At 33.7% G+C, this 8303-nt stretch overlaps 1 pseudogene; it reads right to left on the bottom strand.

Annotated features, from left to right (window-relative positions):
* Positions 1 to 5764: 5764 nt before the first annotated feature.
* On the bottom strand, positions 5765 to 6843 carry LOC105787235 (B-box zinc finger protein 21-like; annotated as a pseudogene).
* Between the last annotated feature and the right edge of the window lie 1460 nt (positions 6844 to 8303).

Below are 8303 nucleotides of genomic sequence, written 5' to 3' on the forward strand. Positions count from 1 at the left end.
GTCAAAAGTATTGAGATATGATTATGTATGAGATTGTGTGACATATTGCATATGCATTAGGTTGGGATTTTGTGGTTGACGGAAGTGTTCTGTGGAGTACTGGTGACATATTAAGTCCGTATTATTCGTAGTCAGTGCACTGCACCTGGAGTACCGAGGGGATTGACAATTTTATTGCATATTATATGTTATTGGCGATTGTATCGCACTATTTGATATCAGACAAATTTTCTGCATTATTGATTATTTAGTGGTTTTACCACATCGAGTTATGCTCATAACGTTTTGGTGTTTGGCAGACGAGTTCTGGGGAACATGTGGTGTGTAGCGGATGGTATGGGTAGGAACCTTTTTCTATTGCATCATGTGCACGACATATTCGAATGTTATTGATTTATGCTACGCATTGTATTTTTTTGTATTGAATGGTATCGAAATTAATGATTGTTACTCGAATGAATGATGACCTATGCTCATACACCGTTTGACATCAATTTGATAATGGCTATATAATGACATGAAATTCCTATGATGGTTCTGTTTTCTTTTGTTAATGCTAATATGTTTCACTGTATTTGATGTTTTTCCCCATTTAAATAATTATTCGACTCACACTAAGCTTTTCATAAGCTCACCCCCCAATAATGTTTAATTTTTCAGGTAAACCTCAAAATTAGGATCGGACTTGGCATTCAAATAATCAACTTGGACCTCAGATTATTATTTAATCAAGTATTATTAAGTCTTTATTGGTTTTGGCTTGTAATTTTTTATTATTTCTGGTCTATGGCTTGGTAACTTTTCTTTTGGGGATTTTTTCATGATAATAACCAGATAATGCATGATATTGGGCTTAAGTAAAATTTGATACTGTTCCCTAGTTTCCACTACATTGCAAAGGAACTGTTTTTGAAAAACAAATCGATAAGACAACTAATTTTCCAAAATGACTTGAAAAATGGTTTTTTCGTTGCATTAGTTTAACTTCGAGTTTTTTTAAAGAAGAGTGACAAGCAAATAGTTTTTCTAAAACAACACTGTCAACAATAAAATGAATCCTAAGCATACACGACCTAATGAATGAATGCTTTTAAGCTAACTCAAAGTATAACTACGATTTTCTCTAAAATGAATTTATTTAAAGTCTTAAAAAGTAACGTAAGTTAGCTTAGCCATTTCGGTGGCTAATGTAGCCGTATCAATCTAGCCATAACGTTTATGCCGGGTTTGGGACACTACAGCCTGGGCCGTGTGGAGGTTTACATGCCCGTATGCAAGTTGCACACCCCTATGTGGTCGAGTTACATGGCCGTGTGAGTAGCTCGTGTAACTTACTATCCAAATGTGCTAAAATAAGATGCAGAGCAGACATGGCCGTGTGGAAGTCTCACAGGCCCGTGTGGTTAAGGGACACGGCTGTGTGACCAAGGCACACGCCTGTGTGAAAATCGACTAAAATTCCCAAATCAAAGCCACACAGCCGTGTGGCCAGGCCGTGAGGCACCAAAAACGTCTCAAAACCCTTATTCTTAGTGTCACACGGCCGTGTGAACATCCCGTGTGCCCACTCGTGTGGTCATGAAACCACACCGAAACAGTCCAAAATCGTGAATATGCATCAACAAAGAAATCCATAATTACTAAGGGTTCAGAAACACACCTGATTTTGATCTAAAAGCCCCAAAGAAAATGACCGAAACGTCTTGATTCCACTAATTTTGAAAAATAGCAAACCAATCATACTAAATTAAATCAATCCAAATCACTACAACGAACCAACTACAAATTAATCTAAAACTCAAAAACAAGTAATTAACTCATACTAAAACTTACCCGATTCAAAAACCCTAACGAACGCAACTGCATACAAACGATTGTAACTAAAGATTCGGTAACAAATTTATGAAGTTATGATGTTGAAAACAATGCAAAGAGAAAAATTCCCAAAACAAAAAAACCTCAAATAAATTTTAAGATCAAATGAACCAAAACCCTAAAATTGAGAAACAAAAATTGAAGGAGAAAGAAGAAGGAAAAACAAAAAAAATGTGACAAGGAATACGGAAAAAACGTGAAAACTTCCTCTTTCAAATTAATTGAAAAATGTTTTAGGAAATAAAATAAAACTTATTTAAATAAATAAGTTTTTAAAACTTAGAAAAAAAACTTAATTAAAAAATAGAATAAAATCAATTCCTCTTTAGCACACTTGAGGACTTAAACCCAGGACCTAAAGATAAGTTAACACACCCACCACTACCGAACCAGTAGGTTTATTCTACCATTAGAATGCGAAAATAAACACAATAGTTCGACCTACTCACTGACCCTCACTACAAACCTCAAAACTTCTAACCCCAAATTCTAGGATGTTATATAACCCGATGAGTGGAGACTCAAGCTCAACAATCCCTTATCTACTCCTAACAAATTAGTCCACCAAGAGCCATATGCTCACAATATCGCAAATAATGGTGAGTACTCACAAATCCTATGGCATGTCAAATATATCCAATGGATCCACCATGCAATGTTTCCAATATAATCATACATACAAGGCATAAAATCTATTGTTTAATCACTTAATTTAGAATGTTAAAATGCAAGTAAAAGCATGTTGCTAAGCAATTTTAACATCAATAAAATTAAGCATAGCAAATATCATTTTCCCAATATTCATATATAAATTAGAACACCTTTATCAAATTTTCAATAAATAAAAATTCATGCTCCAAATAGCAATTTATTCCATACAAGTTAATCATGCTAAAAGCATACTACACAACTTACCAATTCAATTGCGATTTTGCTCTTTTATAAAATAAAACCTATTTTTGCAAATCCAACCATTCAATATGAAATTAATTTATTAATAAAACCAATTAAACCTTTAATTTAACACATAATCAGGCCAATATACCAAATTGCCCTTAATATCACTCACCTCCACACTTAGCTTTTTAAGCAAAAATGTATTCAAACAAGCAAGTTTGAGCTTCAATTCTGATTTGCACGTTCCTCCTCTTGATGTGGAGCTTGAATATAGACAAAGTATGCATTACAAACTAACAATAGAAACAAGAAACACGAAATTTGATAGAGTATACAAATCTAAATCATTACTCTAAACTACCTTACCGATGTTGCACAACTAAGCTGAAATATGGAATTCCTCCACTAAACTCTCTTTTCAACACCTCAAACCACTTCTAATCTTCATTCTTGGTCCAAGAACATGTATTCTAAGTGTTAATTTTATCATTTAATCCATTTCATAATTTTCCGGAAAAATCATCCATGTTCTTGAGCAAATTCGAATATCTCAAAATTGATCCATAAAACGTGTTTAATCTTTTGATTTAAGATTAAAAATCTCTTATTAGACCTATTTTGATCTTAGACATCCATTAATATTTGGATTCCAACTCAAAATGAAAGATCCACCATTGTTGATCATCAAGTTCAAGAAAGAAGAAATTAAAGTTGAAAATCCATTATAATCACTTTCATTAACAAATAATGATTGAAATAAACTTAAAAACAAGTTTAGAGATGAGGATTACCTTCAATTAAACTCAAATAATTGATTTGGAAGTTTGAATCAAAATGCTTGAAGAATTTTGGATGACCTTTTGCCCAACTTTGAAAATTATTTCGACAGATTTTAGAGAGAATTTTGAGAGAGAAAAGATTTAGATCTATTCTCTGATATTTGGTTTATGAAAACAAACAAAAAAAAGAGAGAAAAAGTTCTTAATTCGAGTGAAAAATGAGTCAAAAGTGAGGTAGTTGTAGAGTTTTTAAAACTAAAAACCCCTACTTGATTTTCAAAATTTGGGGAATTTGCCATCAGCCCACTCCCCCTTTTCCCTTGTTTTACAATTTGCTTCTTTCCCTACAAAATTTTGAAAATATGGTTTATTTGCTCTAAAACCTCTTACACATTTCCCTTATTTTTCAAATTAGTCTCATTTAATTAATATTTTAAATCACCCACTTAAACCCCCATTTTAAATTATTTTTAAATTCCAATTTAACTCAAAATATTTATTTTTACCCAAAAATTATTTAAAATCATAAAATTAAATTTTCTAGAAATATTTTAATTTTTCAAATATTATTTACCGATTTTTTAGATGAAATTAAGCTAACTAATTAAGAATATAAATCGCTAATTAACCCGATTAATTCCCAATTTTCACTCGAAACCTGATAAACTTACCCGAACCTACTAGACCTATTTTTGAGGCCTTACACTAGCTGCTTGGAAATAGAGAAAAAAATAACATTAATTACACCGGAAGTCCCTAGAGTTTTTCCATATAATTATGGCATCAATCTTATGTATGGTATATATAAGGCATTATTTGCAGGTATCCAAAAAGCTTGAACTCCTAACTGCGTAACAACCATCACTTGGCCCCTCGGTTGTACTCGAACCCGTGACCGCATCACGACTGCTGATTGGGACCTTCATGTTGGCTTCGACCCCTGATCGTATCAAGCCATGTCACCCCAAAACTTGATTTCCCAAGGATGGGTTTCTCAAGTGATGGTCATATCTTGTCATGAAATATGAAATGTATGTGTACCGAGGCACATTATCACATCCCTGACCCCTCAAAACTACCTAAGAACTTTCGTCGTTTCAGTCAGAAACCTTGAACACTTTCAAAAACCCTAAAACCCTAACCCTAAAAAATTAATAATCCTAACCCTCAGAAAAATCTAACCCTAGAGAGAGAATGTGAAAGCGCGTCTAGCTGGGCGTACTTTACTGCCATCTATGCAGAAAGCACACTCAGCTGGACGCGCTTTCACATTCTTTCTCCTAAAACCGGCCTTTTTCCCTAATTAAAATTAAAATCGGCCTAGAGGCCTAAATAAAAAATAAAAACGACCTATAGGCCTTATTTAGCCCTAAATTTAAAATTAAATTAAAATTTTGTTTTATTATATTTCTCTTAATTGACTCAATGCCAACTAATTCCTAAAATACATTTGCAAATCTGTGGATGAAAGTAACATATTTAAGTAAAAATATATTTATAAAAAAATTATCTGTTGAATGAATTCCAGGTGATCTAGCAATGATTTTGTGTACAAAATTTCCCTAAACCTCAAGTTTGATCCTTGGGCTGTTGGTTATTATAAGTGTTTTATTTAAGAATTTTATATAAAAATATGAAAAATATTTAAAACACCATTATAGTAATATTTATTATTAAAAAAAATCAATAATCAAATTGTAATTCTCGTACTTATTTATCACTATTTTATGAACTCGAAACACGGTACACGAGGCCCTAAAAACACCATGTTTTACATATATATATATATATAACCCACTATAAAAGGTTGCATTCAAGTACAAGATAGACCACCAGTCATACAGACTTTTGTCGTGACAATGATGGTTATAATGACACTAACCTTGCCATCATAACAATAGAATATGGCTAATCTCATCATTTATAAACCTGGTTTTCAAGACAAAATCAGAGCATTCCTTTTCGTCTACCCTTCCATCTCATCTTTCCTTATCCAATTCATCTTCTTACCTTCCTACAATGTCTGTCAGTTTCAATCCCAAAAAGGTGGATTAGATGTTCACTTGACTGTTGGTTAAAACTTCACGTTGTTTTTACTTCAATGTTCTCTCCAGATTTTCTGATAATGATACCCAGTTTACAAGTACAGATACAAGGAAACATCAAATGAAATCAACTTAGTAAGCAAGGATGGGTACTATGAAAATTTGATCCTACCAGAGTGGCCTACATGTCTCGGAAAGGAGGGCTGATCTGTGGAACTGTAAGGCATCATCTGATTCTGACCATCTCTTGTCAGTTGTCATGCCCATGATATCCTTTGTGTCCAGCAACCCAATTTGCCCTCCCACTACTGAAGAATATTGGGGAGGAATAGGATATAAAGAAGATAGTGATTGAGGAACCCAAAGCCTTATACTTGTTGGTGAAAAACTATTTGTATTGCTACATCAGAATCAAGACACGGCAACATAGCATCATCAGTCTGCAAAAAATATATTCAGATCCTAAACAAAATAACATCATTGAAGAATCAAATTGTAAAAGGGGAAAAATAAGTTGGAAACCTTAGTGAAAGCAGAGGGAGGTGATGAGGAATAATGAAAATCTTCAACATGCCAGCTAGGATGTGTTTCTATCAAGTGCTCAGATATGCTACTCATTGAACTACTAACACCTTCACTTCCTAACACCTTATCTCCATTGCTCTTGTTTATCTCCATTGCAAGCGAAGGTGAATTGAAATGTGCCAGATTTTTAACCCATGGTTGAGACTTGAATTCAGCAGCAACTGAATCACCACCGTTGGACAACGAAGCGCTGTAGGATGTATAGAAAGAAGAGGTTTCAGAGAGTTTAACCCCTGTAAGAAGAAACCTATTACGTTTTTGGGCATGTTGGTTTGCTGAGTGAATTGGAACATCACAGTCTCTCAAAGGATTGCCCTGTCTTGTTTACAAAACAAGGATCGTTTCTCCTAAAAAGTACCCCCAAACTCAATCAATCGAAACACAAACTTGCACACGATTCTACAGAGTAATGAAAAATGCATGAAAAAAAATCCACCAAATCGAAAAAGCAAGAATGTGGAAAATACCTGACAGATATCACAAAGTGGGGCTTGTTTAGAAGATGAAGGATGAAGAAGAGAAAAACGTGGGTGTTTAGAAGCAAGGTTGTTGGCATGGTGAACAAGGTGGTCATAGGAGTGGCACAAGGCGGCCTCGTCGGCAGTTCATAACAAGGAGGCCTCTTCTTTGTTACAAACGTCACATTGAATCTTCATCTGTTCCAATTCGTAGTTCACTTTTCCAATAGATTTCGCTGAGTTTGGAAGACAAAATTATAAACTATGGAATAGTTTAGTGTAATATGATAGGGATTTTTATGTTGGAAAATTACATTTTCAAAACAAAGATGTTAGGACTGACAAGTACAAATAATACGAAAAAAAATAAAATAAATATTGCATCGTGAGAACCACTACCTTAAAAGCGATTTTGCCCTGATCGATGTAATTGGAAATGGATGTTACTCCACAAGGTTAACATAGTGCTTCCAAATTCATACACTTGAATGAGGAAGATGAAACTCAAATGGTATTACTCTTTTTAAATTTACGAGAAATAAGATCAAAATAAGTTTAAAGGTGGTTGAGAAATTTGGCCAAAAAAACCACACTAGGATCAATTTTCAAGAAAGTTTAGAGGAGTCACAGACGATCTCGCTTAAAACCCAAATTCCTAGGCAGAACTTCCTCTAATGTAATTTTTAATAAAATAATTAAGCTTTCAGAGAAAGAAAAATGAGGGAGATTAGAAGAATGAAAGAAGCTATATTTTTTGTTGTGTGTAATATGAGGAAGATATTCTCCTATTTATATTATTAGTTGAAGGGAAAAATAATAAAAGATGCAGGGAAAAAAGGTAAAACTTACAGATATAGTTTTCTAAAAATAGTTCAAAAAAAAATTTTATTCACCAAGTTTTTCTTTATTTTTTGAAAAATAATACAAAAGCTTTATCCAAAAATAAACATTTTCGGTACGTGTTGTAGACACACACAGACATGGACCGGGCCAGATGGCAGCGACATGTGTGTGTTAGGCCTTTAGCCTAATCAATCAATGAAGATAAGGAGTATAACTATATTTAAACTCTTTCATTAGTCTACAAAACCAATGTGGGATTTTTTTGCATTACCCACATTACTCCACTAATGCAAAGAAATGATTTCGAAAAATGGGAAAAAGAGCAATAGTGAAATTAGTCGCTTAAGTACTGGTATTCGTTAGATTGACACTAATACATAGTGAAATGAGAAATTCTTCTCTTAACAAGTGAATGAATCTGGAACTTGTTAAAATAAGAGTCAACTCATAACACACGACTAATCTCTAGTCCAATTGAGTTCCGCGATAAAACAACAATTTAGCCAATATACCTCGGGATGCTGGTAAGTGCTTTAAAAAAATGACCCAATGTCTTTCATAGAAGGTGGCTAATCCTTCACACTTCCATAGGTGATTCGATCAAGTCTATCTCAATATAGACCACTCGGACCGGCCATGAAATCATTAAGAGCATTTAATAAGCTCAACCTCTCAATTTAATAAATTGGAGTATATCAAGTCTGTCTCACTAGGACGACCCAAAGCCTAGGATATGAATTCATTAAGAACATTTAGTGGTTCATCCTATAAATTCGGTAAGTTCATCAAGTCTATCTCAATAAGAAACCCTAGGCTATGAA

The sequence above is a fragment of the Gossypium raimondii genome, chromosome 1 (assembly GCF_025698545.1).
Source record: "Gossypium raimondii isolate GPD5lz chromosome 1, ASM2569854v1, whole genome shotgun sequence".
NCBI classification, from domain to species: Eukaryota; Viridiplantae; Streptophyta; class Magnoliopsida; order Malvales; family Malvaceae; genus Gossypium; species Gossypium raimondii.